Source organism: Macrotis lagotis, chromosome 7 (genome assembly GCF_037893015.1).
Source record: "Macrotis lagotis isolate mMagLag1 chromosome 7, bilby.v1.9.chrom.fasta, whole genome shotgun sequence".
Taxonomy (NCBI): domain Eukaryota; kingdom Metazoa; phylum Chordata; class Mammalia; order Peramelemorphia; family Peramelidae; genus Macrotis; species Macrotis lagotis.
The window spans coordinates 143,543,392-143,550,563 of NC_133664.1; the positions used below are offsets into that span (position 1 = coordinate 143,543,392).

The 7,172-nt window shown below is 37.8% G+C and overlaps 1 long non-coding RNA gene across 1 annotated transcript; it reads left to right on the forward strand.

Moving 5' to 3' along the window:
• Nucleotides 1-5,942: 5,942 nt before the first annotated feature.
• On the forward strand, nucleotides 5,943-6,824 carry LOC141493862 (uncharacterized). The gene is made up of 2 exons (XR_012470343.1): nucleotides 5,943-6,129; nucleotides 6,366-6,824. It is a non-coding gene; the product is annotated as an uncharacterized LOC141493862 (long non-coding RNA).
• Nucleotides 6,825-7,172: the final 348 nt, after the last annotated feature.

The window sequence follows — 7,172 nt, forward strand, 5'->3', positions numbered from 1 at the left end:
GATCACACAGGACTTAGCAGCAACCACATTAAAAGCTCGTAGGGCTTGGAATATAATATACCGGAAGTCAAAAGAGCTTGGAATGCAACTGAGAATCAACTACCCAGCAAAAATGAATGTCCTGGGGGCGGCTAGGTGGCATAGTGGATAAAGCACTGGCCCTGGAGTCAGGAGTAGCTGGGTTCAAATCTGGTCTCAGACACTTAATAATTACCTAGCTGTGTGGCCTTGGGCAAGACACTTAACCCCATTTGCCTTGCAAAAACCTTAAAAAAAAAAGAATGTCCTGTTCCAGGGGGGAAAAGATGGACTTTCAATGAACCAGGGGAATTTCAAATGTTCCTGTTGGAATGGCCAGAGCTGAACAGAAGGTTTGATCTTCAAATACAGGACTCAGGTGAAGCATAGAGATTGGAGGAGAACAGGAAAATATGAGGAACTTAATGATGATGAACTGCATGTATTCCTGCATAGAAAAATGACACTGACAATACTCATATGAACCTTCTCAGTTAATAGAGCAGGTAGAAGGAGCTTTTATAGTTGAAGCAGGAGAAAGCTGAATTTGAAGATAAAATATGTGTAAAAATGGAGTCAATAGAAAAAAGGGAAATGTAATGGGAGAAAGAAAAAGGAGAGGGGGGGGGAATAGACCAAGATATTTCATATAATAAGATTTTTCTTTATTACAATGAGCCATTGCAATGATATGGAAGGGGGAAGACAAGGGGGAATGAGGGAATCTTGGCTGCCATCAGAGGTGTCTAGGAGAGGAAACAGCATATATACTCAATGGGGTATAGGCATCTGGAGTAAGATATAACACATTTTCTTTTTTACTTCTTGCAAGGGGCTAGGATTGGATGGCCTGTCCGGGACCATAGGGCCAGGTGGATGCTGGGCCTAAGGGGTAGTAGGGGGAGCTTGGGGCCTCTTGGCCCCAGGACCAGGGATCTGTCTGCTGTGCCACTCAGCTACCCTACAGCAGAGTCAGAGTGAAAGGAGAGAGAAAATATAGTACATGGTAGTGGAGAAATAGGAAAGGAGGGAGTTGCTATCAGCAATGGCAACAGTGGAAAAATATGGAAGTAACTTTTTCAATGGACTTACCATAAAGAATGTGATCCACCTGTGACAGAGTTGTTGGTGTTGGAACAAAGACTGAAGCACATTTTTTATTATTATTATTATTTTGGGGGAGGGGGTGCAGGGCAAATGGGGTTGGGTGGCCTGCCTGGGGCCGCATAGCCTGCCTGGGGCCACATAGCAGGGTGATTGTTTGGTGTCTGAGGCCGGATTTGGACCCAAGCAGTCCTGGCTCAAGGGCCAATGCTCTGTCCACCACCCAGCCACCCCTCCTATTATTACTATTTTATTTTATTTTGGGTCTTTTTTTTTCTTTTTTCTTTTTGGTTTTTGCAGGGCAGTGGGGTTGGGGTGGTTTGCATGTCACATGGCTGGGTGATTGTTGGGTGTATGGGGCCGGATATGGGCTCAGGTTCTCCTGGCTCCAGGGCTGGTGCTCCATCCATTGTGCCACCTGGCCATACCTACAATTATTACTATTATTTTTTTTCATTTTAATTTTTTTTCTCTCCCCTCTATCGCTCAAGCGAGTCTATATTTTTGGGGGGAGGGGGTATTTTGTTTACTCAAACAAGAATATTTTATTAATGTATAAAAACATTATTTGTACAAAACTGAGAATAAATAAATATTAAATATAAAGAAAAATTACTGACCCTCAGAATTAAAAAGAACCTTAGAAGTTATTGATTTGATGTGTGATTACATTTTGAATATCTCTGAAATGTGAAAAATGAATTTTACTATACATATGCTTAACCAAGAAAAAGTCCTGAATTGAAGACCTCTAGTGAAGGAAACTCTCTAATTCAAAGGTACCCCCATTCCCATTTTTGACAGTTTTAATGAAGAGGAAGTAGTTAGATGGAGTCAAAAGTTGCCTATTACCCCAAAATAAAGGCAGGGGAATTGAGCAAAGGTGGAAGGGAAGCATCAGCAACTACAAATAGCACTGATTTAAGGTGTCAGCATCATTCCCATGCTACAGCTATTTACATAAAGGCAAAAAGAATTAAGACCCCTCACTAAACTCTGATTAATGAACTCTTTATCCTTTAAGGAAACAGAAAGAATTAATGGGGCATGACTTTGATGGGGAAAAAAAAGTGAGGGATCTTTGGTGGTGCCATAAGCCTGCAATATGCTTGCAATCAGAAAAACCTGAGTTCAAATCCAGCCTCTAATATTTACTAAAGAGCTTCTCCTTCTCCTTCTTCTCCTCCTCTCCCTCCTCCTGTTCCTCCTGTTCCTCCTGCTCCTCCTCCTCCTCCTCCTCCTCTTGTTCTTCTTGCTCTTCCTCCTCTTACAACATCCATTTTCTTTCCTAATGAAATACTTATTTTTTTAGATTTTTTTTCAAACCTAATAAAATACTTTTACATTTTAGTAAGATTTTTGACATGGTCCCTAAAGAAGGTGAACTGGATGGTTAAGGAACATAAAGTCATGCTAGGAAGAGTTGAAGAAACTAGATATATTTAATTAATAGGAAAGACAAAGAAGAAATGACAATAATGTTCCTTGAATGCTGAAAGACTGTTACCTGAAAGAGGGATTTTGATACCCAAGGAATTTAACTTGGATTAAGGAGTAGAGTTATAAGGAGGCAAGAGAAATGTCTCTTCAACTCTGATCATTGAGTCCTTTAGCTTCTGATCCATACTTGCCTTAGAGAAGGAATAACTCAAAGGATGCTCTGAAAAATTCAACAGCCCTTGACCGTATGCTAGGTCACTCTCTCCAAATCCTTCTGTATATCCTATGACCAACGCATAATACATTATAATATACAAAATCCCTCCAGGAATCACAGAGTTTAGGGTAACATAAGGCACAGAGGTAAGCAAGCCAGGAATAACAACAAGAATAATAGAAACTAAACTTTATATAGCAATAGCTGCACTATGGAAACTGTTTAGTGCTTTACAAGTATAGTCTCTTTTCATCCTCACAACATCTCTGGGAGGTAGGGGTTATTATTGTCCTCTTTTTTATAGATGAAGAAACTAAGAGAGAAAAATTAAGTGACTTGCTCAGGGCTAAGCAGCCAGATTTGAATTTAGGATTTCCTGATAACAGATCCAACAACATTCAAGACCATGGTCAGCTGTCTGCATTCATCAGCAGTGTCCTGAAAGTTTCTAAATGCTCCTACCTATTTGGGATTAATGGTAAAGAAGTGAGATTTGAAGAGATGAATAATGACATTGACAGTTGATAATGAGAAAAGCCTCTACAAACCATCCCCTTCATGAAAATGCAAATGTATATGGAAATATAAGCATGACTACAGGCATATAGTCAAAGTCATAGGCACTCAGAAGTATGAGTAGTACAGGTGATTGTCACAGGAGTAGATAAACAATGGAATTACAGGTTATACTAGGGTAGATCTTTCCCACAGCAAATTATAAACAGCAAAGACTGTTGTCAAAGATGCTGGAGCAGAAAGTGAGAATGCTCAGGGTACCAGGACAGAGACATACCAGATATAGCAACACAGATGGGGCACATTCTTCCAAATGCTTTTCCTTTCCATTGAAGTCAATCAGCCTAGTGTATAAAAGAACTACAGCTACATTCTGCTACTAGTCATCTTAACTTTGCCCTTGTTTAAACCTATTTGACAGAGCAAATTATGCAAATTTTTTCAATTCCTTGGCAAAAAGTTGATGCAAAGTTGCTCCAAATAGACAATGCAGTTCCTTCTTAGCTAGTGTTTGAATTGGTATCTGCCTCAAAGAGATGAGGATCACTGGTGGGGCACTTCATTGGCTGCTGGGAAGGAGTTCACATGATGCTAGGAAGATGAGGATCACTGGTGGGGCATGGTGCTTAACTGTGGAGAGTGGGGAAAAAACCTCAGTATCTGAATTGGTCAAAAAACAGACAAGGGTGAATTGTAACCCCAGATTTGGATGATAAAACTTACATTTAAGAATGGAGGGGCAGCTAAGAGGCACAGTGGGTAGAGTACCAGCCCTGGAGTCAGGAGGACCTGAGTTCAAATTTGACCTCAGACACTTAATAATTACTGTGTGACCTTGGGCAAGTCACTTAACCCCATTGCCTTGCAAAAAAAAAAAGAGTGTATCCCTCAGGTTCCTCCTTTTTCTAATTCTAGTGAACTAGATACTCCAGAAAAAAAAATTCATCCATGTTGACAAAGGACTTCTTTTTCTTGGCTAAGCATATCTAGAGTAAGTTATTTCTTACATAATCTATTATAAATACTTTTCTTCTATATGTGTATATTCAAGTTAATTTTAGTAAAGAATTTTTATGGTGTCAAGTGCTATTGTTCACAAGAATTTATTTTACTTCATACAAATTAAAATGTTTATTTAGTATATAATAGGTTAACAGACTATAATAATAAATTGTTTGGAAAAATTATTTTACAGTGCTCCAACTATGTCTGTAAATGTACTTAAAATTACCCTAAAATTCTATGGCTTGGTCAGGGCCTGGGATGAAGAATGAGACTATAGAAGGCAAAGGAATCTCCTGGGATCACTTAGCTCCTAAACATAAAACTCATGATTTTCCACATTTTATTAGGCTAATCTACACAATGAGAAACACATCTGGGAAGGAATAATAAATATAAGCATATCACCCTATGAAAATTAACAAAATCTTTCTTTCAAAAGTTTTATTGCTTTTATGTAATATGGAGAAATGATTTTGTTTTTAAAAATTAGTAATTACCTAATAATGATCCATTGCAGATCTGACTGACATCCTCCTAAGATAGTACTAAGTAGAATCAACTCACCAGGCTTTATATTTGGCTTGCCATTCATGACTAAGAATGATCATTCCTATTCATAGATTCTCTGATGGAGAAGGAATAAAAGAAGAAGGGAACCAAAAAGTCTTGACCACTGTTCCCCAATGATCAAGATACTTCCTGATACTTCTGCCAACTTCTTTTTATTCCTCTGTTCATGATGCAGAGAGGTCATCTGGAAGGTGAGGTATAAAGAAGCTTTGAATAGGGTAATGTCCCAATTAAAAGATGCTATCTGACTTAAATTTTGAAATAGTATTTCTGAAAGTCTAAGGAGTAGGTTAAACTGCCACATTGCCCATAGACTATTTATAAAAGTGCAATGCTCCAGCTATAGTTATAAATTCCTAGCCTGCTAGACAAAAGGTACAATTCCAGTAACAATGCTGTAAATATCCACAATTCTCTTTTGTGTTGTCAACTTTTGCCTCAATTCTATCACTGCCTAAAAATATATATATGTCAAGCATAATACCTTTCCAGCATTCATATATCCATACACCCTTTGCATCTCCAAGGGGCTTTCTCTCTCTCTCTCTCTCTCTCTCTCTCTCTCTCTCTCTCTCTCTCTCTCTCACACACACACACACACACACACACACAGACACTCTATGCCACAAAAATGTGTGCATAGGTATATCTATATATATAGTATCAAAATATCTATTATGTATTATAAATATGTCTAATGTATAATCTCTATTTCAATGTTATATTTTAGAAATATAATGTATTATATGTTAGATAAATATCATATTTCTAGCATATATAGTATACCATATACCATATATACTATAATATATGTGCATGTTTGTGTGTGTGTGTGTATGTGTGTGTGTGTGTGTGTGTGTGTGTGTGTGGTAAACATATAAAAAAGATAAGGAGTTTCTCTACATCCCCTTAAATGGTTATGAAGAAGTGGAAATCAATTTGAGAGGATTATGACATCCTTTGACACAACACAGGAAATATCTAGTGATTGGCTAAGGGAATTAGTCATGTCCCTTGGGCTTATCTTTTTAAAAGTAAGTTATATAGCATATGGAGAGCTGGTTCAGGCCAGCAATGGAGGGACAACCTGACCCCTAAAAGACCATCTCTCTTGGAGGAGAGGAAAGGATATTTCTTTCTCCTCTTCCCCTCCCTGATCAGCCATTTCATTTTGAAGCAAACCATTCTACTAATAAATGATAGTGCATCCAACAGGAATCAGAGTCATACACACTTCAGACAGACAGGACTACGGAAAGGTAATCACTTAAAGCAGGAAAAAACTTCCAGAATGGAGACCTCTGGCAACAGAGAACCAAGCCAGCTATAACAGGGCTAACTCTGATCTTAAAGAGTTGAGCCACAGAACTGGCAATATGAAGAGAGAAAAACTTTTTAGATCCTACATTTGCTATAGTTGTAAGTGCCATGATACATATGTTTGGATGGGCCCATTGATTATTTTGCTCCACTTAAAAGTAATTATCTTTGTCAGGTAATCAATCACAAGACCTGGATATCTTCCTGACTCAATCAAAGACAAACTTACTCAAAACCCAAAAGATTTTAAGGATTTTAACATGGAAAACACACTAGAAAGACTCAGCAGCGCAGGTACAACTGGTGAAAGGAAAAAAGAGAATATAGGACTGAGCTGTGAAAGAGAAGAAAGGGACTTCAGAAAAGGCCTGACAAGCAACTTGAGCAGAAGCCTCAGACTTATGCCATCAGTTGGACCTATCTCCTCAAGGATTAATGGAAGTTCCAAGAAAATATCTATTCTTTCTGCCAACTTCCTTCATGGTGCCTGTCTATTAATAGACACTGTCCTATGCCCTGCTGCTTCCTCACCTAATTGTACCTAATTGTAACCTAAATTGTACATCAACCACAAAGAAACCAGAAGTTAGCCAGCAGTTATAAATATAAAAATAAAATAAAACAAAAAGCCAAATCTTTGCCTAAATATTAGTTACTGTCCCTGTGAAGGGCTTAGTATGATAGTGATTTTTTTCTAACTTTACATTTATTATAAACTCTATAAAACAACAGAGAAATGCATAACCTTTGATCCAGCAATACCACTACTAGGTCTATATCCCAAAAAGATCATTAAAAAAAGGGAAAGAATCATATGTACAAAAATATTTATCGCATCTTTTTGTAGTAGAAAAAAATTGGAAAATGAGGGGAAACTCAGCACAAATTATGTTATATGAATATGGAGTACTATTGTTCTGAAAGAAATTAAGAATAGCTTCAGACTTCAGAAAAGCCTGGAAAGCTTGCATACTAAGTGAAG